The sequence below is a fragment of the Thamnophis sirtalis genome, unplaced genomic scaffold (genome assembly GCF_051295495.1).
Source record: "Thamnophis sirtalis isolate CommonGarterSnake01/CBP01778 unplaced genomic scaffold, rThaSir2_p1.2 scaffold_8, whole genome shotgun sequence".
Taxonomy (NCBI): domain Eukaryota; kingdom Metazoa; phylum Chordata; class Lepidosauria; order Squamata; family Natricidae; genus Thamnophis; species Thamnophis sirtalis.
In genome coordinates, this window is record NW_028261388.1 from 39,593,718 (window position 1) to 39,618,286 (window position 24,569).

Here is a 24,569-nt window from a genome sequence, read left to right on the forward strand (position 1 = left end):
GCTGAAAATAGTAAAGATCCTCAAGGATAAATTCTTCTGCTTTTGATTTGCATTAGTACTACAGCACATTTCTACTAAGCTCCTGTAAATCTATGCTTTTGATACACATCCTGCTGCATAGCATTCACTAAAGGATTCCATGTGTTATCATTTTTCCTAGCTGGGTCTTTGGTCCAATAAGTAAAAGAATTTGCAAGCATGTAGGTATGACATATGGGGAGCTCATGTAACTTGAGGCTGCCACTTGTTCCTCTGAAGCCACAGCCATTTCTTCCTCTGAAATCTCTTCTTTTCAAATCAAAGTCCTTTAAACATTATGCCAAGCAAATTGGAGTTCTACAATTCAGATCCTGTTTCAACCATGATAATTGGCAAAAAAATTTACTACAACATGCCGTGCATATTTCATTATCTGGAACGTCATTAGAGGGATCAGGATGGGTCTTCAGCATTTTAAAAACAGGGTTGCTGGAGCTAAAAACCTCAGTGTAAAATACTTAGAGCAAGAAAGAGTTGGAGAGATCCCTGCTGTTTGCGAGCTTGGAAAGCGGGGGATTACGTCGTCTTGGCCAGCCGATCCACCCACCCACCCCACTCCCGTCCTCTTTTCTCCGCCGGAACCCGGGCGGGGGGACTCAGCGGCGACCACCTCCATCCCCGCGCCTCAAACCCTCTTCCTCCCCTCCACTCCAACACTCCTCGGGGCAGACGGCGAAGGAGGGGTGGAGGTAGAAGCATTCAGTTTTTAAAAAAGACTGGGGAAAAAAAGAATTGAATTGAAAACAGTAACGAGAGAGACAAAAATCAGAGTATCCAAAAAAAACCCAACCCAACACTTTTTTTGTGTTGTTCTCCACGCTTCGCTCCAGGATCCAGATGAGGAAGGCTACGGCCGTTCCCAAAAATTTTTCCCTCTCCCTCTTTCTCTCTCTTTCCCCCCACAAAAAGCAGGACAAAATAGAGCTGTTTCGAGTCCCGATCATTTGGGATCCATTCAGAATCCTCTCGCCGCCAAACTCTTAAAGCTTTATCAACTCTACAACAAACCCCTTTTTCTCCCCTCTTCTCCCCTCCTTCGCTCGGTCACTCCCCCGAAGTTGAAACCTGAGCGGGGCAGCGATTCCCCTATGTGCTTCAGACACGTTGGAGAGAAGTGGGGTTCACCTCTCGCTTTCTCGCCACAACTTTAAAGGAGCACGCACGCACGCGCCGTGGGGAAAACGCCTCCAAGCGGCCCCGCAGAAACAACCGTGGGAGAGAAAAAGACCTTTTCTTCTCTTTTTTCCTTTCTTTCCTTTTCCTTCTCCCGCAGACACACGCCCCAAATTTTTGCCGATTCTTAACCGCCATTGGGGGGAGTGGAGAAAGTGGAAAACGCAATATTCTATCCTATCTGGAATAACACGGGGGATTCTCAGTCATCCTGGAGCTCCCTGGACATTGCAGCGGCTCCCCCTCTGCTCGGAGCACCTGAGTTGGGCACCGTGTTACCCCTGCCCTGCCTACTCAGACCAGCTGAGCCTCCCTGGACATCGCAGCAGCCCCAAGTGCGCGGGATCTTGCCGTTTTTCGCATCGGGGCGTGCTGCAGGAAGAGGGAGTGAGCTTAACATCTCAGCTTTGCTGCCCAGCACTGGCAGAGGGGAATCCCGTCTTGGCCTCGGGTGGCTGCGGCAGAAGCAGCGAGCTTTCCCCGCTGCATAGGGATGTGGGGGAAGGGCTCGGGCGCGGGGAGGGGGAAACGGGCATCTGTCAAAACCCCGAATCCCGTCTCAGCCTTGGGTGGCTGCGGCAGAAGCAGCGAGCGTGGGGGCGATACTTCACTGGGAGTGACCTCTCTTTCCCCACTGCATAGGGATGTGGGGAAAGAGCTTGGGCACCCAGTTTTCTCTCCCCCCTTCTTTCCTTCTCTCTCTCTGCTCTGGGAAAGGAGCAGCGCTCTGGCGAGCCCCGAGAGATTCCTCCATTCTCTCTCGCTCTCGCTCTCGCTCTCCCGGCCCTTCCAAGCCGAGGCGGCGGGGGTGGGAAGAGGAGTCCGAGGGGGAGGGAGGGAGGAAGGGGAGGCGGCTGCAGTGGCTGGGCGATGGCCAGCAGTGGCTGAAGCAGGGGGAGGGGGAGCGAGATTTTGGCGAGGCGGACGCGGGAAGGACCGAGGGAGGAGGAGAGGACGGGGCTGCTTGGGAACGGAGAGGCAGGAGAGCGAGGCGGCTGCCGGCCGTTTCACCTCGCGCAGAGAACTTCCACTCATTCCCGGGGCTTGTGCCGCCCGGGACCGAGTGGAAGTTCTCTGCGCGACTGAAACGGACGCCGCCACAGGAGAGCCGCAGGGTAGGGCGGCGGGACGCTACCACGCCTCGCGGACTCGCGGCGTGGTCGCTGGGAACCGCGCAGCACAGGCGCCGCCACACCGGCAGAAGCTCCGTGAGTCCGTGACCAAGTGGAAGTTCTCTGTGCGAGCGGCGGGGGCTGTTTCACTCGCGCAGAGAACTTCCACTCGGTTCCGGAGCTTCTGCCGCCCATGGCGGCGCAGCACAAGGGCTGGCTGTGACGCGAGGAGGTGAAATGAACTCCGCAAAGAGGGAGAAGGAGGAGAGGAGGGCTGTCTCCTCCCCCCAGTGCCTCCCGATTCCCACCGGTACCAATTCATAACATGATTACTCACCAGTGAGTAAGCGCAGCTGCAACCCCAAAAGATGAAATGAAATGGAGACTCACGCAGGCGTGCTCAGCTTAGCAGAGTCCAGCCAATCAGTGAGCTGGTTGGGATGGAAAATTTTCAGCACGTGGCATGCTGAAAATTTTCCATCCCAGCCAGCTCACTGATTGGCGGGAGTCCAGGCCAATCCAATCAGTGAGCGGCAGGCTGGGCTGGCTTAAATTTGTAGGATAGAACGGAATGATGAGCCAGCCAGCCCAGCAGCTGATGGGCGGGGGAGCGAGGGAGCTGCGAGCGCCAAAAAAAGCGTGTGTTTTTAAGAACCGTGCGGGACGCGGGAAAATTTATGAAAAGGCGTGCTGCCCCCCAAATGCGGGACGTCTGGTCACCCTAGCCAAAGCCATCTCTTTAGCCCCTTATTAAAAGATAGGTGGTGTTTGGGGCCAACCTTACAAGATGTTCCAGAGGGCTGGAGCAACAGCAGAAAACACCCTCCTCCTGCACACTTCTATACAAAATCCCTAGATTTCCATAAAGAGAAGTGCTAATAGAGCAGCTTTCAATACTTTTAAGCTAAAAAAAATAGTTTTATTTAAGATGCTGAGCTTGAAAGGTCGCCAGTTCAGTGGTTCGAATCCTTAGTGCCGCATAACAGAGTGAGCTCCCATTACTTGTCCCAGCTTCTGCCAACCTAGCAATTCAAAAGCATGTAAAAACTGTAAGTAGAAAAATAGGAACCACCTTTGGTGGAAGTATTCTGTGCGTCTTCGGCGTTTAGTCATGCCAGCCATATGACCACAGAGACGTCTGGACAGCGCTGGTTCTTTGGCTTTAAAACAGAGATGTGCAACACCTCCTAGAATCGGGAATGACTAGCACATATGTACGAGGGGAACCTTTACCTAACAGTATAATAATGTAACAAATAATTTTAAATCAAATGTAAACATTTAGATTAAAATTTAATTTTTAAACCAAAAACAACTATATGCTACACCCCCCCCCTTTCATATAGAATGCTCTAATTAGTTTACAGTATAGATGCACACACAAATAAAAATGGAAGATAAAATAAAATTAAACCACAAAGAAGGCAACTTCACTTTAAAGTCCTGGTCCCTTTGACAAACATACTGATCACCCTCAAGTGCCAGATTTACAAATTCCTCATAGCAATTATGTCACAAGGGTGGGGGAGGCTTTGCCACACATCTGAATATCTTACTGATGATAAAATCCTTCAGATTATCAGGGCCTAAACCATTATGATTTTTAGGACAAATATTACCACATTTTAAATTTGGCTTACTAAACAAATAATAACCAGTGCAGACACTGTGTCATCTTGGTTCTTTGCATAGGTTAGTGCTGAAGCCCACCTACAACTTCTAGAGATTTCAAAGGTTGTCCCATTTAGAGGATTTTGCAAACACAGGATATGGTCAGGACATAAGTGACCAACATCAAACCTGGCTGGATCAGCAAAGGTCACAGCTGGCAGAAATAACTATGAGAATGTTCAACCCCTTTGAGAATAGGCTGAATGAGAAACTGAATATTATTTGGTTTGGAATTTATGGTACAACTGTTTAGCGAATAGAAGTAAAGATTAAGGAATCATTAAAAGAATATGTTAAAGCATGACAAGATGTGATAAAAATGTACATATAATAGCTTCACAGTGTCTTTAACTTTAACTTTTAATAAATTTATATGCCGCCCAATCCCGTAGGACTACGGGCAGCTTACAGAAACAAAATTAAGATAAAAAGTTAAAAAGAGAAAAAGAGAAACAATTTAAAAACAACACACCATACACTCAATCTGAGTGGGGCTGGACTTCATTCATGAAGTCAACAGCCCCAGGCCTGCCAGAATAGCCAGGTTTTAGTGGCTTTTCAGAAGGCCGAGAGAGTGGGAAGGGTCCGGATCTCTACAGGTAGCTCATTCCACGCATCGGAGCAGCTACAGAGAAGGCCCTTCCCTGAGGGGCCGCCAGCCGGCATTGTCCGGTCGACGGCACCCGGAGAAGGCCCAGCCTGTGAGATCTTTTCGGCCATTGGGAGGTATGTGGCAGGAGGCGGTCTCTCAGATATCCAGGTCCTAGGCCATGTAGGGCTTTAAAGGTAATGACCAGCACCTTGAAGCGCGTTCGGAGATCGATCAGAAGCCAGTGCAGTTCGCGGAGGATAGGTGTAACATGAGTGTATCTAGGTACACCTGATATCGCTCGCGCGGCTGCGTTCTGGACCAACTGTAGTCTCCGAACACTTTTCAGGGGCAGCCCCATGTAGAGCGCATTACAGTAATTGAGCCTAGAGGTGACGAGGGCAGGAATGACCATTCGAAGTGCCTCCTGGTCCAGGTAGGGCCGCAACTGGTGCACCAGGCAAACCTGGGCAAAAGCCCCCCTGGTCACAGCTGATAGATGATGTTCTAACAGCTGCGAATCCAGGAGGACACCCAAGTTGTGGACCCTCACTGAGGGGTGTAAGATTTCACCCCCCAGGCTAAGGGATGGAATATCTGGACTATCCTTGGGAGGCAACATCAATAGCCACTCGGTCTTGTCTGGATTGAGTGCAAGCTTGTTCGCTCCCATCCAGACCCTGACAGCCTCCAGGCACTGACACATCACTTCCACCACTTCGCTGAGTTGGCACGGGGCGGACAGATACAATTGAGTATCGTCCACATACTGATGGTATTTAATCCCGTGCCGGCATATGATCTCACCCAGGGGCTTCATGTAGATGTTAAATAGGAGGAGGGACAGGACTGAGCCCTGCGGCACCCCATATTTAAGGGGCCTAGGGGTTGACCTCTGTCCTCCAACCAACACCGACTGCGACTTGTCCGAGAGGTAGGAGGAGAACCACCGTAAAACGGTGCCTCCCACTCCCACCTCCTGCAACTGTCGCAGAAGGATACCATGGTCAATAGTATCAAAGGCTGCTGAGAGGTCAAGAAGCACCAGGATAGAGGAATGTCTTCTATCCCTGGCCTGCCAGAGATCATCGATCAGCGCGACCAAAGCAGTTTCAGTGCAGTAACCAGGCCTGAAACCCGACTGAAAAGGGTCTAGATAGTCTGCTTCATCCAAGGACTGTCGGAGTTGAAAGCCACCACCTTCTCAACAACCTTCCCTACAAAAGGGAGGTTGGAGACTGGACAATAGTTGTTAAGAATAGCTGGGTCCAGAGAAGGCTTCTTAAGGAGAAGTCTCACCACCACATCCTTCAGAGGGTGCGGGAAAGATCCCTCCTGCAGAGAGACGTTAACAATCCTCTGAAGCCAGCCTCGTGTTATCTCCCTGCTGGTCGAGACCAGCCAGGAGGGACACGGGTCCAGTAAGTAGGTGGAGGCACTCACCGCTCCCATGGCCTTGTCCATTTCCTCAGGAGCGACAAGCTGGAACTCGCTCCACAAAATCCGATCAAGGCCCTCCCCCGGCATCTCCATTGGTACTGTCCAAACAGAGTCCAGGTCCGTCCAAATCCGAACGACTTTGTCTGACAGAAACTGAACAAATTCCTTAGCTATTCCCTGCAAGGGTTCTCCCGCATCCCTCCCTTTCAGAAGGGAGCGGGTTATCCTAAACAGGGCAGCCAGGCGAGATTCTGCGGACGCAATAAGAGCAGAAAAATGAGCACATTTTGCCACCCGTATCGACACTAAATAAGTCCTAATAAAGGCTCTTAGTTGTGTTCGGTCAGATTCGGAGTTACTAGCCCTCCAACGTCGCTCTAGGCTTCTCTTTTGGTGCTTCATCTCCCGGAGTTCCTCGGTGAACCAAGGAGCCCTCCTGGATCCACTACCGCAGAGAGGCCGTAAAGGCACAATCCAGTCCAGTGCCTCAGCCACCGCTGTATTCCAAGCAGCGATCAAGGACTCTGCCGGGTTGTGTGCAAGGGAGTCAGGTATCTCTCCCAGCGGCGTCTGAAATCCCGAAGGGTCCATCAGGCGCCTGGGGCGGAATCACTTAATCGACTCCCCCTCCCTGCAGTGGGGGAGTAGTTTCCGAAAATCAAGCCTCAGTAGGAAGTGATCTGACTATGACAAGGGCAAGATCTCTATGCCCTTCAATTCCAGATCACGTCTCCACTGCCCCGAGAGAAACACGAGGTCGAGCGTGTGACCCACTGTATGAGTTGGACCCTGAATTACCTGGGTCAAGTCCATGGTCGTCATAGAAGCCATGAACTCCTGTGCTCCATCCGAGCGTTCACCGAGAGATGGCAGGTTGAAATCCCCCAGTACTATCAGTCTGGGGAACTCAACCGCCAGTCCGTCTACTGACTCAAGGAGCGCAGGCAGGGCTGTTGTAACGCAGCTGGGAGGTAGAAACAGGCCCATTTGACCCCCTAGGTCCAACTTCACCAGAAGGGATTCACACCCGACAGTCTCCGGAGCAGGGATCCCACGAGGGACTAATGACTCTCGGATGATGGCTGCCACTCCCCCACCCTTCTCTGGTGTCATGGTTGGTGGAGCACCTGAAACCCTTCTGGGCACATTTCTGAGAGGGGGACTCCTCCTTCGTGGCCCAGCCAGGTTTCAGTAATACATGCCAGGTCTGCCCCCTCGTCTAATATTAAGTCCCGGATGAGGGGAGCTTTATGAATCACAGACCTGGCATTTAGCAGCAGCAACCTGAGACCAGGGCCCTGACATCTCTTGCCACCTGGTCAGTTATCAGGGCCGAAAGGAGGGATCGCTGTGACGTAGCAAACCCTCCTTCCCCGGTAATGGCTAGCCCTGTAACTCCCGTCATACCTGCCTCTCCCAAACGTAACCAGGATGCTCTGGCCTGTCCCCATAGACCCCTCCTCCCTCTCAAGGCCCCCATTCTCCCCGGCAGGCCATTCGTGCCATACACTCTGGGACGAGAGGCGGATCCGGGCCCCCATCCACTTCTGCTTCTGCACTCAGTGGAGGGGGCTCCAGGCCGCACTCTCAATCCCCTCATACATACCGGCCAGGCATTCTCCACATGCATACCCCACTAATGTTAAAAATATACAGTGATACAATAAAATACACTAAAATAGTAAGATGAATTACATTAGATTAAAAGTGTGGGATCACTCAATCACATACATACCACATACATTCCACATACAAAGTTTGCACAGCTGTTGATATTGTGCAACGTCTATAGGTGGGATCATAAAAAGTTCTGATCGATTGAAATTAACGGTGATATGAAGGGGAATAGTTCGTCTTCTCTCCTCCTGTAGAATAGAATGGTATAGCAGGGGGTCCAAAAAAATCCAAAGTGGCTTCCCTGAGCATCGACGGGCAGCAGTGGTCACACCAAATAAGACAGGACGTAAGTCCAAAGTCCAGGTCGTAAATCCAAAAGTAAGCCCAAAGTCCAGCAGCCGTGGGCAGGGAGAGCCCGGTGATAAGAAAGTAGACCCCGTAATCATGAAAGCAGACAGGGGAGAGGCCACACCATAGGGAAGGCCAGGTCCAGTGGGAACGGAGGGGGGAGGCGCCCAAAAAGGCCGCGGCAACGGTAATGCAGCCAGCTGCCTGATCTTATCCAGCGCTATGCCAAGCTGACCACCCCCTCTCTGGAACAGTCTGATATAGTCCGAGGGTCACAGAAGTGAGAGCGGAAGATGTCAAAAGGAAGATGTTAGAGACGCTGGGGATCCCACATGTTGCAAAACGATGGAAACAGAGGGAGGGGGTGGCTAGGGAGGCCGCGGCAGCAGCAGACCGACCAACTGCCTGACCTCGTCCAGCGCCGTTCTACACCAGCCACCTCCTCTCTGCCAGCAGTAATACTCCAACAGTCCAATATGCTCCAGGGCCCCTCCCGGTCGGAAGGAGAGACAGAGCTAGGACTGCGAAAAGCTGTCGCATATGGCCCCGTCAGCAACGGCGCCAAACGCTGTAAAAGTTATTATGGGCAGCTGCATGGACCGGGAGCCGCCCGATAGCAGCGACCCCCCAGATAGGCACCTGCTCGGGTCCACTAGATTTCGTTCCACTGGTAGGACCCCTTCCCGCATGATCTCTGAACTAAATTACCGGTTTTCTTGATGTTTTTTCACTCGCCCGGCCGGAGCAGAGAAGGCTGGCAGCCATCACACTTCGCACATGCGCAACAACCTTTACATAAGGTTGTCTACATTAATATATGTTGTCAGTTTCTAGTTAGTAGTTAGAAAGGTGTGTGTGTATACACACACACACACACACACACACACACACGGAAGAAAAACATAAAACAACCTGTATGTACATTTGAGATATACTGATACCGAAGTGTTGTAAAGATGAAAATTGTGACATAAAATGAAGAAAATTGTTCAATAAAAATCATTTTTTAAAAAGAGAGAGAATAGGCTGAATGTCATTCTCTGGGATTCCTGCTAACTAGCTCTCATAATCTGTAGACTTTAAATCTAAGTGTATGTATGAAAGAGTATTACTCATCCTGGCCTCTTTTTTTTTTCCATAGTGGCACGAGGGTGGGGATGAGCAAGACCAAACATTTCTAAGAGGAAACTTGCAGTTTCTGTTTTCCCTCCATTCTTCTTAACAGGGAATCCCCAATGGTTTAGCTTTGAAAGAAGCTAAACACGCCCTGGATTACTTCAGGCTTATCTGATATATCAAAGAGGATTTCTCTAGCCTTTTTGTCCAGCAAGATTTCAAAGTACCCTATGACTCTGGAAGATAATTCAAAACACTTTGAAGAATCTAGCAGTTCTGGAAGTTGCTTCTAGTTTGGATAGGAAACATTATACTTGGTAAGGATATCCTAACCCCAATCTTCTCTCTTTCTAACAAATTCCTTGGAAACCTGGAAGATTCTTCTGAAGGCTCTGCTCTGGCCACCTCAGGATTCAATAGGTTAAGGCTGTAGTTGTAGCTTGTTTAGCTTATGCTTAAATCCAGCCTTGTTCCATTAAATATATCTTTGTTTTTCTGGTGACTTTATATGTTTATTATGTGTCATATATTTTTTGTCTTAAAAGAGAGGACCCATACAAAGAAAGAAACTGGTACATTAATACCAGTTTTCTTTAACCAAAGAAAAAAAGTGTTTAGACTAAATTTTCAGCAGAATATGGTTCGATTAAATAAGATTCTTTTGCATTATGAATATTTTCAGGATTAGAACATTCATCTTTCTTAAGACGAGGTCCAGATATGACCAGAGCTACTTTTTAAATCTATTGACTGTAGTGGATGTATTGAACATGCCAGTGATGGGATTTAATTTTTTTTTACTACAGGTTATGTGGGAGTGGCTTGGTGGGCGTAGCTTGGTGGGAGTGGCAGGGGAATGTAAAATTTCCATTCCCTCCACACTCCAGGCAAAGGTTACTACAAAATCCACATTTCCTCCCGATCAGCTGGGACTCAGGAGGCAGAGAATAGATGGGGGTGGGGGCAGTCAGCAATGGTATTTACCAGTTCTCTGCACAACTCAAAATTTCTGTTACCAGTTCTCCAGAACTGGTCAGAACCTGCTGAATACCACTTCTAAAACATGCATATATTTATATACCATGACTGGATCAGATCCACAAGACTTTCCACTTTTCTCCTTAACAATGTGCCTAGCTAATAAAGAACAGGTTTCAATATATACATTCAGGTGTGAAGAATAAACTTTCAAAAGTGTACATTAATCACATTTTGTACAATTTTAAACATTTCCAGAAGTACAACTGTGTTTGTTTCAGAAAAAAAAGTCTGCAGCCTTAAAACAAATGTTGTTATTGTTACAGGTTTATGAGGATCATAGTTAATTTTATCATATCTGTGGAGCAATAACCTCAGACTAGAGTTATATGAAAATAAATTTTCAAGGAGATTTGTAGTGGAACAATAACTATACGTAGTTGGAATAAGTGAATAATCATGATCGGCTGCTTTAAGAAAGTTGTTTGATATGTGAGTCAAAAAACATGTTTGCTTTATATCCTCTGTTGAATGAAGTGCTTGCTTGCTGATCCTATGATATTTGGAGGAAAGGTTTACATCTGTGATTGATCAACTGAATCAGTACCCTTCATAAAAAGAAGGGGTAGTTGAGAATTTGTGATTACAATTAGTAAATTGGAGAATTTATGGATTGACTATATACAAAACAAATATGGGACTAAGAAATTACAGATAGCCTATGCTTAAGATTAGGAATAATCTAAACTGCTCAAAGTTAGTGTAACAGGAAGAAGCTGAGTTCAATGCAGAGATGTTATTAACTTCTTTTTTTTTTAATTTCCTTTGTCTCAATATATTTTAGACTGTGTTTGTTAAAAATCTATACCGTTTACGGGCTCTGGGAAGTCGGGGGGGGAAAGGGAGGTGGGGTGTTAGGGGGGAGGGGGGAGGGGGATATATAGTATGTGCTAGATTTTAAAGTAATGTGACGGCACTTGTATACTATTGCTCTTTAATTCCACTGTAAAAATAGGACAAGCTGAATATATTAATAGATTGTAGAAATACACCGAAGGGAGGAGTAGAGGGATAGAAGAAAGAGGGGGAGAGAGGGTGGGAGAGACGACTGGAGGGAGGGGGAGAAGGAAGGTAGGGTATCGGGAGAGAGGAGTGGTAGAGGGGGAGGGGAAGTAGGGTAGAGGGGAATGATGGAGGGAAGATGGAAAGTTGGAGGGGGGCGAAAGAAAGGGTGTATGGAGGGTCAAAGAGGTACATTGGGTTTCTATTTTGGGGGGTATTGTTGACAAGAGGAATGGCTGTGTTTATTGTTTAATGTTATATGGCCCCGGTTATGCACAGTATATATGTGACTGTACGAAAATGAAATGGAAAAAAATAAAAACAGATTTATGAGGCAAAAAAAAGTAAAACAATAAAAAATAGTAAAAAAAGACAAAAAGAATTAAAAAAAAAATTTTTAAAAGAGAATTTATGAAAGTTGAGGCAAGATAAACTAAATATACTGGTATACTGTGTTACCCCAAAATAAGACCTGTTGCAAAAATAAGCCCTAGCATGATTTTAAACATGTGCCTAATATAAGCACTGCCCCAAAAATAAGCCCTAGTGAAGATTGACATCAACCTGGGGAGGTGTGTCCAGCACTGGAGGCAGCGAGGGCATGGGGGCCAATGGTGTCTGGCAGCAGCCATAGCCTATGCAACGCATAGACTATGATTACTTGCCCAAGCACCAGGTGGAGGCAGAGATGGAGGCAGGCAATCTGGATACAATGTGGGAAAGCTGAGAGTTGGTGGGCCAGAGCAGGTGGATGGCCGCAGGAAGCTCGTCTTTGTGCGGCAACACCAGAAGCAGACGGAGGCATAGGTGCAGGGGGAAGGAGAAGGCAGGCAAACCTGATTATCTATGCAGGCAGAGACATAAAGAGAAGCCTCCCGTGGCCGGCCACCCACTCTGGCCGACCAACTCTCTGCTTTCCCATGGCCCACATGGTGCATCCAGATTGTGTGCCTCTACCCTGTGCCTCTTCTGCTATCTGCTGCTTGGCAGGTAATCAACTTGCCTGCAATACGCAGGCTGCAACTGCTGCAGGACACCATCAGCCCCCGTGCACTTGCTGCCTTTTATCCGCACATTGTGTGCATGGGCCACGAAGACTGGCTGATCATCCTGAAATCGTGTTTTCCTAGTGCTTATTTTGGAGCCAAAAAATCTATAAGATCAGGTTTTATTTTTGGGAAAGCATGGTAGTATAGGTGATACCTGACTCAATAATAGTAACTGTGAGAGGGATCTTGGAATCCTAAAGGGCAATCACTTAAATATGAGCCTGCAGTGTGCTGCAGCTGCCCAAAAAGCCATCACAGTTCTAGGCTGCATTGAGGGATAGAATCAAGATCATGTGAAGTGTTAATGCCACTTTATAATGCCTTGATAAGGCTACACTTGGAATACTGCATCCAGTTTTGGTTGCCATGATGTAAAAAAGAAGTTGAGACTCTAAAGTATGCAGAGAAGAGCAACAAAGATTTTTAGGGGACTGGAGGCTAAAACATATATGCTGGAATTCGGTATCTACTTGATGAAAAGAAGGACTAGGGGTGACATGATAGCAGTGCTCTAATATCTCAGGGATTTCCACAAAGAGAGAGTCAAGCTATTCTCCAAAGCATCTGAAGGCAGGACAAAAAGCAATAGATGGAAACCAATCAAGGAGAGAAGCAATCTAGAATTAAGGAGGATTCCTGACAGTTAGAACATTTAATCAGTGGAACAACTTGCCTCCAGAAGTTGTGGAGATATTCTGACTCTGGAAGTTTTAAAGAAGAGATTGGACAACCATGGGTCTGAACTGGTATAGGGTTTCCTGCCTGAGAAGGGGTTAGACTAGAAGACCTCAAGATCCCTTCCAACTCTGTTGTTCTGTTCTGTTCTTTTTACAGAAAGGCGAGCAGGAGGAGAAATATGGGTACATTGACCTCTCACATGCAGGAATTAGTTGGAAGGATGTCAGATGAGCTATTCTCAGTAAGATTAATGTTGGTAGCAGGAATTACCTAGCCACTAACGTCAAATAAGAGATATAGCTGGGGATAGAAGCCCAATTTGAAATTTTAGATTTGAAATTTTTTCCCAATAGATTCAGTCCTGTTGCTGCTCTTCTAGATTTAAACTGCTCTTTCAATAATTTGCTGGCAATGTAGTTTTTCTCTCAATGCATGTGCATTGTCATACAGTTATTTTCCTTGAAACTTATGAGGGGGGAATATTGAGCAGTGACATGGGTTAAATTAAATACTGTAATTTCTCCCTTTCCTATTATTCTCACAATCCCGTTATCCAGGAGAAGAAGGCCAGCCTACTGAATAACATACACCTCTTTTGTTGTTTTCTCTTAAAACATTCTATGGTAGGAGAAAAAAGGGTCAGTAGTATAAGCTATGAACCAGCAACTTATTTATTTTTGTACATTTGTTCTATATTCTATATTTTTGAGAACTGAGAAATATTGGTCCATAGCATAAGAGGAACAGATACAGGTTAGACATTCTCAAAAACTACCAAAGAGAGAGAGAGGATGATGTTCAAACCCTAGTAGACCACTCCTAAATGTCAGAGACAGGAATTTAAATATTCTTTATGAGCCAAATACATATGCAAAATACATCTCCTGAAGTTCGCCTTTGGTATTGTAGTTTAATAATTTGTGAATGAAATTTAACTTTTCATGCTTCATTATATCATTCAAGCCCTTGAAGCAGCTATTAGCATTAGGACAAGACTCGAAGAGGCCCAAAAAGTTCATAAGAATGTTGGTTTGGATTATGTTAAACTCATCTATTCTATTATTCTATTCTCAGAATAGGGTCTGGGAAACCCATATGCACGATGTTGTGAGTACAAGGTTGTTGATCACATGTGAAGATATTCACGATCCCTAATACAGTAGTGGACAAAATTGTGGAAACCTTTTGGGAAAAGTGTACATTATTTTTTGAGGTTTGATGGCTAATAACACCACTCTCATCGCTCCCAATAACACTGTCCAAATTCCTGCAGTGTATACCGAACAGTCCTTGCACTCAACTTCACATTGCATTGCACCATTTCATCTTGTATGCACCCAAATGACTTTCTTTTGTCACATAGGCACTGTCTCTTAATTTTTCTATCATTGCTTGCTGGTGTGCACATTTTCCTGCCTTTACCAGTGTGGTTTTGTATTGACTGAGTCTCCTTATGCCTCTTCAAAAACGTAGAAATTCCACCTTTGGTAAAGTTTCCACCAATTTTTCTTCTAATTTATTTATAACTGAGGCCTTGTAATAATACTATAATAGTAATAATACTACTTTACATTGCTTTCTGGGTGACCAGTCAACTCTTTGCACCATTACTTTAATTTTATTACATTTTACAACTCACTAAATGAAAGAACACAAAAAAACCAACCAACTTGAAAGCAATCACATAGCACACTGATAAATGTCCTCCTCCCAGCTTCAATACATGACATCAATAACTGAATACTATTGTGATCTGATTGGCTCATTGCCAAAACAAAATGACACCTTATTGGCTCTCTAAACACTCATGCTCATTCGCTTCAATCAGATGAAGGAGAGTTATCTGATATCAACTTAAGCACATTGTGCTTTCTTTTTCTGGTTATTTGGCTATAACATTTCATAGAATACAGATAATTAAGCAAACTTTGTTGATTACATTCTTGATTAAATTATCTTTCCCTTGATATATAATTTTATGGTACTACTGCAAAAAAAAAGTGGTGTTATTAGCCCTCAAACCTCAAAAATACACTTTTCCCAAAAGATTTCCACAATTTTGGCTACTACTGTATAGCCATTGTGATTAATAGCTCACAATAGCCTTATTCTTTATAAATGTGTTTGTTCCTTTGTCCAAATTGCTTATTACTATACCCTGTGGTAGTAAATTAACCAGATACCATATGATCTAATATTTCTTTTAGGTGCTTTACATTTTCTACTATTCAACCTCAGAGCTTCAAGAAGAGGAACAGAATACATTCTAGCCCATTTTCCTGCAGTGTGTATCAGTTTGTACACTTAACATAATCACTTTAGTAAGTTTTTTTTTTTGCTTAAGCTAAAAACACTACATTTTGCAAACTTTCCCCACAGACTTACTCCAGACTTTTTGGTTGCTCTTTTTTGCAATTCCCTTGAGAAGTACATTGGTCAGAATAGTACACAATATTCCAATTGTGGTTAGTAATAGAGTTGATGGTGATATGCTTCTTCTATGTGGTATGGCTATGGCCTCTCCCTTTTCCTATTTAACATCTGCATGAGGCCTCTGAAATAGGTCATACAACAGCATGGGTTGCAGTACCATAAGTATGTTGATGATATTCAATTATACATCTCAGGCAGGCATGCTAAGCAGATGATGACATTCAGGTGTTTATCCAGTACCTGAAGACTGGGAAAGTCTGGGTGGAGAGGAACTAGCTTGGACTCAACTCTGGAATGTTGTAGCTTTGCATCCTTGTCCGTCCGCGCCAGGGTACAGTGAATTGTCATCCTCAATTTTCTATTGGGCAGTACTTCTTCATAGAGGTGGATAACAATTTTAGGGTCTTCTTGGAATCATGGTTCCTGCTCAAGGAACATATGGCAATCATGGCTAGGGGGAGCCTTTTTTCCAGGTTCAGCTTGTGCATCAATTGTGTATTTTCCTCGACTGAGTAGCATTGCTCACCATTACTCACACCTTAATTATCTCTTGGTTGGAGTAATGCCCTCTATAGGGGGTTGTCTTTGAAGACCACTTGGAAATTACAATTGAACCTGCATGCAGTGATGTACAGTTCATGTCCTTCCCATGTTACATTGCTGCTCTTTGGCTTCCAGTGGCTTTCCAGGTGCAATTCAAGGTGCTGGTTACCACCATGAACATTCTGAATGACACAGGGTCAGGTTATCTACAGTACAGGGCTGTTTCTCCTTTATGGTAATAGTCCATCCTGTCAGGGTGGATATGTTCCATGTTCCTTCCCTTAAATGTTGCCATCTGATGAGACCTAGGAGATGCACATTTTCTATGGTTGTCCTGACCCTATGGAACAGTATCTCCCTGATATCTCCCACCCTATTAGCCTTCTAGAAGGGTATGCAGAGGGTGTGAGAATCATCAAACATTGGACTAGATAGAAATGACCCTAACAAATGTAGAAGGTGCTATGGATGAGATATAAGGGCTATGGAGTTCAATTGGTTACAGTTATTCTGGTTTTTAATGAATTTATTGTGAGCTGCCTAGAATTGTCACATATAAGATACAGATTTTCTAAATGAATGAATCAACCTAAGACCTGCAAGTTGGGATGTTAGTGGATTGTTGGGAAGCACCCAACCCAGCAGACAAGAGATCAAGCATAGAGTTAGCCTTGAGTTACTGTGCGACTGCAAAAGAGCTAGGACTGACCCTACCTAAATTCCTTGGAGGCTTATCTAATTGTTCCCCAAGAGAATACTGTCAGATTGGGGAGATTCCTGTACTGAAGGCAGAAAATAGTAAAGTAGTTAGCTGGAACTCTGCCTTTGGATCTGAGTGTTCACATCTGATATTGACTCATTGACAAGTTTTTGTCAATTATTTTGTCTAGATTTTGTCTGAGACAGAGTTTTTTTTTACCCATTGTTGATATTCATTTTATATTTTAAAAAGTGCTAGCTGCTGATCACCATATTAATGATTTAAATAGAAAAATAATATTTATTATCTAATAACCAACATTAAACTAAAATTCAGTAAACACAGGGGAAGAAAAACACCAATCCCAGCACATAAATATCAACAATATTGGTCACATAGAAAACAAACAATACAGAACCATCACCTTATTAGGCGACAAATACACTATCACCATCAAGATATAAATCATAAACATTTGCCCACAAGATCATTTCATTCAAATTTTTGCAAAATCCTGCAAACTAATGAGCCACATTTCCCCAGAGTTCCTGTACTGATGAGTTGATCTAAATGAAGGGTAATGAAGGATCAGCATCCAGAAACCAAACTTGGAAAAATTCAGTGCTACATACCAATTCCTAAACTGCAAATATTTCTCTCCCTCCCTCCCACTCTTCCTTCCCTCTGTCTCTCTGTCTCTCTCTCTCTCTTTCCCTCCCTCTCTCCCTCCCTCCCTCCCTCCCTCCCTCCCTCTCTCTCACACTCACAGATAACCTGTAATGGAATTTTCCTTAAAGCTTTAATCACCTCTCCCAGTTGCTTGGGGACTTCCCAGAGCATGAATAAATAATCTGTGAGCAATTATGAGCAGAAATTCTCCACATACCTGTACTTAATTTTACTATCCCTTTCATATGCTTTCATATGTAGTAGAACAATTATTGGTTTTCTTGAAATTAATTGTTCCAGAAAACATTGGAATATGGACTAAGTGTTGCTTGTTATTTGTGTCCTTATTGCCATTCGGAATCTACCTTTCCATCAATATGGGATAGATCATGGGTGAATAACCTGGCTAGGGTGAAGAACTGAATTAACAATTAATTAATTAATTAATTGCATAATGTATTTTGATCTTTTGCATTTTGATCTTTCTTTGTCTCGCCTATACACAACACACACCCTCATATTGGTAATGGTCAATTCTAATCTCTTCCCGCCACCAGTCTAGATCAAAAGCTGTTTTCTTCTGCCATTGATGGCAAAAGCAATCTTCCCTGCAGAGATCTTGGTAGGGAGGCTTTACTTTCATCCCCACCCCTGCCCGATCAAGATCACTATTTACCTGCAGAACTTTGTGGGGACGCAGGAAAGGTTTTGATTTCTCCAGTTCTCAATGGGAATAAACTTAACACCACCCTCCCCCAGATCTTGAGTTCTCACAGTACTGTAGTGGAAAAGAACAAATTTGATCCCAGTCACTGAGTGACTTTTACCTAATCACGCTCTCTCAGATCAACACAGGGTTGTTGGGTGGGAAAAGAGAAATGGGAATTAGCTACCCTGAATTGCTTACAAAAGAAATAAATGTGATTTTAAAAAATCTGTAAAAAGTGAATAGAATCTAAGTATGATATATAAAAAAACTGAAAGATGTGGACTGATCTGCATAGTTTTTCATTAGTGGGATAACTTTAAGCTGGTAAAAAATATATTTTCACTGTTACATTCTGTAACATAGAGCTTTTCAATCTGGGTCTTTCAGAACCTTTAAGATTCTGTGAGAAATTGATGTGAATTCAAGATAAGCTAAAGATGAGGATAATGAAGAAGAAATAATATTGCTTGAACATATCCAGGGCATCCATAAGCAATTACATCTGAGTCGCTGAACATTGATATGTTTGACTAAAACATTAGCTACTGAAGTAATTATGAGAGTCAAGTTTTAATTTTTGTATACTGGAAATGTTAATTTTGCATTTACAATAAATAATTTACTTAAAATAAGTATCTTGGACAATAATTGAGGCATTTGCTTTGTGAAACTGTGATAATTTTAATATATTATATAAATATATTTGCCCAAATAAAACAGTAGTAAAACATATTGCTATTCTTTTATCATTAGTGATTTCTCTCTTGATTAAAGATTCCAGAACATTTTTAACAAGCTTCATAACCTGAAAAGTTTATACATCCTTGCAGAAAATAATATTTAAATAATATTTTCTTTTCCCAGGTGCTATCGAGTGTTCTTGTTTTGCTTAATACGTAACATTAAATTCTGGTAAACTGCACATGTTTTTACCATTTTCAGTTATTCTAAATGAATGTTCATACAGTATATTTTTTGTAGTCTTTATGTTTGTATATGTGTCTTTATATGTGCATGTTCATTTGCACATGCACATGCATGTGCAATGGTTCAGCAGTTATGACACTGGGCTTGCCAATTGGAAAGTCAAGACCTGAAAGTCATTAGACAGAGTGAGTTTCCGTTACTTGCCCCAGCTCCTGCCCACCTAACAGTTCGAAAGCATGCAGATGTAACTATATAAATAGGTACCACTTCAGAGGGAAAGTGACAGTGTTCTGTGTACCTTAGCCTATAGTCATGGTGGCCACACGACTACAGAAATGTCTTTAGACAACACTGGCTCCCTTGACCAAGAAACAGAGATGTGCACCACCCCTTAGAATCAGACATAACTGCAGAGGAAACATCTGTGTGTGTGTGTGTGTGAGAGAGAGAGAGAAAGAGACAGACAGACAGACAGACAGACAGACAGACAGACAGACAGACAGACAGAGATGGGCTGCTCCAGGTTCGTCCCAGTTTGGCCAAACCGGTAGTGATGGTATTGGGAGGCTCAGTCTATGCCATCTGATTATGGGCAATGATCCCCAGTGGCGGGTCATGACTGGTACGCCCCCGTACTGTTCCAGTACGGTGCTCCAGAGGGCCCACCCCTCCACCCACGCTCCTTACTGGTATTTGAGGTCTTTGCCGCTTCCATGCATGGAGCATATGGCACCTGCGCAACATGCCGCTGAGCAGCTGAAGCGCGATTGATGGAAAAGGAAAGATAAGGGGTGATTGAGCGGCTATTTTCCTTGGAGGAGTGGGGATGGGTTATGGGTGGGGAGAGATTAAGACAACACGGTTGATAAAGAGATGTTAACGAATGGTTCGGGATGAGGGTAGGCTCTCCACAGGATGGGAACCTGAGGATGTTGTGCACTCAGAGTGTCCCCTGCAAGTTTTAGGACTCCTAACATGCCCCTCCCAATAATTGGGTTCCCTTCAAAAAGGATTGGAGATTTTTAGTATCCTGTTAGGGACCATGCAAGCCTGTCCCGTCCAGAGGATGGGTGGTGGTTGGGAAAGCCTCTTTTGTTTGCAGACAGTAAGTGCCACGAGCACATTGGTTGGTCATCTCAGACAACCGTCTTTTGATGTTTTTTTTCCTCCCATGGGGAACGGAGGCTGCTGTATTAGGGACTTGTCCGAAGACGTGCTTTCATATAATTCATGACTTTGTGTATGTGTGTGTATGTAGGCAGAGAGATTTCCTTAGATGAGGAAATGTGTGTCATCTGAAAGATTATGGAGCAGAAGGAGGGTGAATGTGGGCTGTGATGCACAGCTAACCCTCTAGAGATTTTAGCAGAGCACAAAAGGATTGTGGCTCCCAGTAGCAGCAAGGGCAGCAAACGTCTTCCTTGCCAGATTCTAAACTGGGATGTTATTGAAAGAAAGGAGCCCTTGAATGTGAAGCTAAGAGTAAATTTTAGGCAACCAAATAGTGAGTTAGCTTTCTGATAGTAAAAAGTTGTAGGCTGCTTAATTCCTTCTCAGAGTATATTCTCTTTTTGTTTTGCCCTTAGTTTCAATTGGGATTCAAATAAGAACTGTAGTCCAACAGCTAAATTCCGTAAGAAGGGGGATGAGTGCAAACGCCCCTTCCACTGTAAGCCTATGAAGCTAGAGCTGATATGTCAAAGTCTCCAGTTTAAATGTCATCTTAGCTAGGTGACCTTAGGGAAAGTACAGCTGTCAGTTAAGGTACCTACCCCCATCTGCTGAATGAAGATAATAATATATTCTGATTTAAGGAAATGATAGCAAACAAGGCTTCTTGAAATAATGCTTGCAAAGTAATATAGAAATGTTGGCTGCAAAAGTTGATGGAATTAGGAAAGATGGCAAAATTGACTGCTTTGATTAAAGAACACAATTAATTTTGTTTCTACTCGGAAACCCCTTTTGTGCTTCAGGGGAGGGGGAGTAAAACTTTGGTTTTGGTTTTCCTATTAGATAGTTTGTTGTTATAGAATTGGGTAGTATATGTTATTGTGTAAAAGTAAAAATTTGAGGTTGTAATGTTATTATCTTCTAATGTGCTAAAAAAAGAGTCAGAAGTCAATGCCTCCCCCCCTTTTCCCCTTCTACCACACACTTTCTCCTTTTTCCCTTTTTCCCTTTTTCCACTCTTAATTTCCCCTTATTTTCATTTTTTTGTCTTTTATATTCTGATAAACTAATAAAAATAATTAAGCAGGCGAGAAAGATGAAAAGTAAATGTGATTAAAGCTCACTTTTCATCTTCCTCCAACATCAGTGCTTTTCCCTCTCACTTTGGCCTTTTGTAGTGGAGCAAAAATAATATTTCTGTCAAAGCTTCCTTCCCAGGGGAGAACTCCCAGAATGCCAAGATATGGGCATTAAAGCCAACCCAAAAAAGAAAGACCCTATCCCAGAAATCTTGCTTCAAGCCAAATTTCCCCCCATTTCCCTCAATACACTAAAAAAAAAAACCTCTTCCGTGTCTTCCTACTAAATGAGAGCCTTTTGATATAGTGGTGAAAGGGCTGGCCTACACACCAAGGGAAGATGAGTTCGAGTCCTGCTTTTGGGCCAGTCGTTCTCTCTCAGCCCAACCCACCTCACAGGCTTCTTGTTATGTGGAAAATATTAAAAGGAAGATTAGGTATGTTTTCCGCCTTTCAGTTATTTGTAAAAATAAGACAGGTGGGATAAAAATCTAATAAATAATGAAAATAAAAATAAATGAACCATAGACCATTTATTCTATCAGAACATCTTATTCCTAATCAATTCAATTGAATTATTCCTTCATGAGGATTAACTAAAAAGTCCCAATTTTTTTAAAAAAATTAATCAAGAAACACACACCCCCCCAGGTCAATGGTGTCCCTCTTTACCAATCTGAAAATCTGGTCACCTTACTCCAAGGGTCACCTGCAGCAAGCTCTTGGGGAAAAATATATGTGGTCACTAGACATTAATAACAATCTGCTGACCTATCATCATTCTATGGAGACAAATATATGAAGGTGAATGCTAATCTTCCCTATTTCTTTTTATATTTAGTTACTTTCTTGTAAACTTTATCTCCCTTTTAGAAATAGTATATAGAACAACCTCCTTTTAAAGAACTCCCCTGTGATGCAAATTAGGCTGAGAGATCATGACTGCTCAAAGCACCTGATGATTTCCTCTGGTATTAGGAGAGCCCCTTAACTGCTGGGCTGCATGGGAAAGGAAAGATAACCCTAATCTCACATTGCTCCAAAGGTCTCCAGTGGTTAGAATATCTTCAGGTTTATCAGATTCAATCTATCAGTAATCCAAATCTGAGGTAAACCTTTCCCTGCTCTAGGGATGTAAATTTTGGTAACAAAGAAAAGCATGGAGTTTTATTTATGTATGTATTTATTTATTCAATTTATATGGCCGTTCATCTCAAGTTAATAGCTCTGGTTGGAATTATTATGGGAAAGCACAGGGAACAGGAAACAACCTCCCCCCCCCCACACACACACAAAGATCTACAAAATGATTAAGGGAGTTAGAGTAAGTTATTTCCCATTCTAGAGCAATAACCATACTTCCTTTCAGGATGTTGTATTTTCATACTGAATATTCTGCAGTTCTGCACTTCTAATTCAAGTGTCTTCAGTACTCAATTTACAGAATTTGCTCCTTTTTTTGTAAAAATTCTTTTTAATTTTGCAAAACATGAGGCAAAAAATTCTTAATAGCCTGCTGAGTAACTTTGTGTTTGTGTGTGTGGGGGGGGTGTCAACCACTTAGGTTTTTTTTAAAAAAAAATCTTTCTGTAAAGTTTGGGATTATCCCGATATATTACTCTCATGGATAAATGTGTTGGAAGCTTACAAGCCATCAACTAATTGTTTGCATTTATTTTTCAGATTTTTTATTTAGTTTTCAGTAATAGTTTTCCTGCATCTGTTTCATTTCTAGTTATTGGAATTGTGTTGCTTTTATTTTATTTTTGCACACTTTGTTTTCCTCTAGAGTTCTTTGAGTTTATCATTATTACTGTTAATAATGTTCTTAAATGTGCCTGATGCTGAGAATCTTCCTCTTTTTCTGTACATGCTTCCCCTTTCAGGCTAAAATATGTGTTAGTTTCATGGAAAATAAACTTACTCTGAAAATAATTGATCAGATTTTAAAGAAGTTCTAATGGTCTTTAAGGTTAATGCTTTGAAATCACAGTCTTATACATCCTCAATAATTTACTGACTCATCCCTATCACACAAGGGATATTGAATAGTTGTTTATCTTTTCTCTTGTAAAATACTGAAAATATTCTGATCCATTTTATTCAGTGCCCTCAGAACTCACGATAACTCTGGTTTCTAAAAATCCCCTTGTGTGTAGTTAATATAAATACACGTCCTACTGCCCTGTCAATGTTTTAAAAAATCCAAACAATATATGAGTTTAGATAAAGGAATTGAAAAAAGTTTTAATGAAAGTCTCACCAGTCCTTCAGTTTTGGAAAACAGAAAAGCTCAGGAAAACCTTTTTGAGCTTTTAGTTTACAGAAAAAACCCTGCTTGGGCAAAATTTGTCCCCTTATTATTTAAACAGATAACTTTTCTATCTCAAAGATGCTTTTTCAAAAGGCAGCCAGACTGGGATTTTTTTTTCCCTTCAGGAAGAAGAAAACATTTCATTTCTGATCCAAGAAGCTTCATAAATTCTGATGGTGGGGGGATAGTACCTATCAGTAAAAAAAAATCATGAAAAAACAGTCCAGTTGCCTTTTGAAAAAGCACCTTTGAGACAACTAAGATCTGGTGACTAAGAATCTCCACAGATAATTTTTCTGTTACTGAAGTAGATCAAAACACGAACAGTCCTCAAATCACATGATAATGCTACCTCTTCACATCAAACAAAAAGATACTCTCTGCCATAAAAGCTTATGTGTTACTAGAATTCGTTTTTTAAAAAAAGAAAAGGTTAATTCCACAGTAATATTTAATACATGGAAAATATTTAAAAACAATACTAGGAGAGAGCCCAATATATCTGTTTCAGTTTTATGAAATTGATATAGTGTCTCACTTTTTCTTTTTTGTACTGAATAATTTTTAATGTTAGTCAGGATTGTGAGATACACATTATCAACATTAAAATTTATATGTGTGTGAACAAGCAAATAGATTGCTTATCACCCAGAGTAGATTGGTAGTGACATATATTTTCAATAAATAAATGTTTGCATTTATTACACTTTATTCTTGTTTTCTTCCAAACGTATTTAAGGGACAGCTTCAATGGTGCTAATAATTTTAGTTTTTTGAGCCTTCTTAATACATACATACTTAGGAAGGACTCCAGAATGTAGTAGGAATCATTGCCCCAATCTAAAATTTCCAGATAGTCTTAAATTTTAACTCTCAAAATATCCAATCAGCCTAGCCAGTCCTCCAAAATTTGGAAAAAGTGGGTTGGAGACATCGGATCTAAAAAGTGAATTTTCCTTCCCCATTATATAATTAAAACTGAAATCTAATATTAACATATATAAATATATCACTGGTTCTCTTGGACTACATAATTTTCTTTTCATTCTACATAAAGCAGCATTTACATGCAGTACTATACATAGTCCTCACTGGGTTTATCTAACACCCAGCAGTTTTAACTCTTAAGGAGTTCATAAAATGCATGGAA

General features: G+C 42.8%; 1 protein-coding gene across 3 annotated transcripts in view; it reads left to right on the plus strand.

Moving 5' to 3' along the window:
* LOC106557383 (programmed cell death 1 ligand 1) overlaps positions 1 to 24,569 on the plus strand; it is a 56,028-nt gene that overhangs the window by 2,529 nt on the left and 28,930 nt on the right. The window lies entirely within an intron of this gene.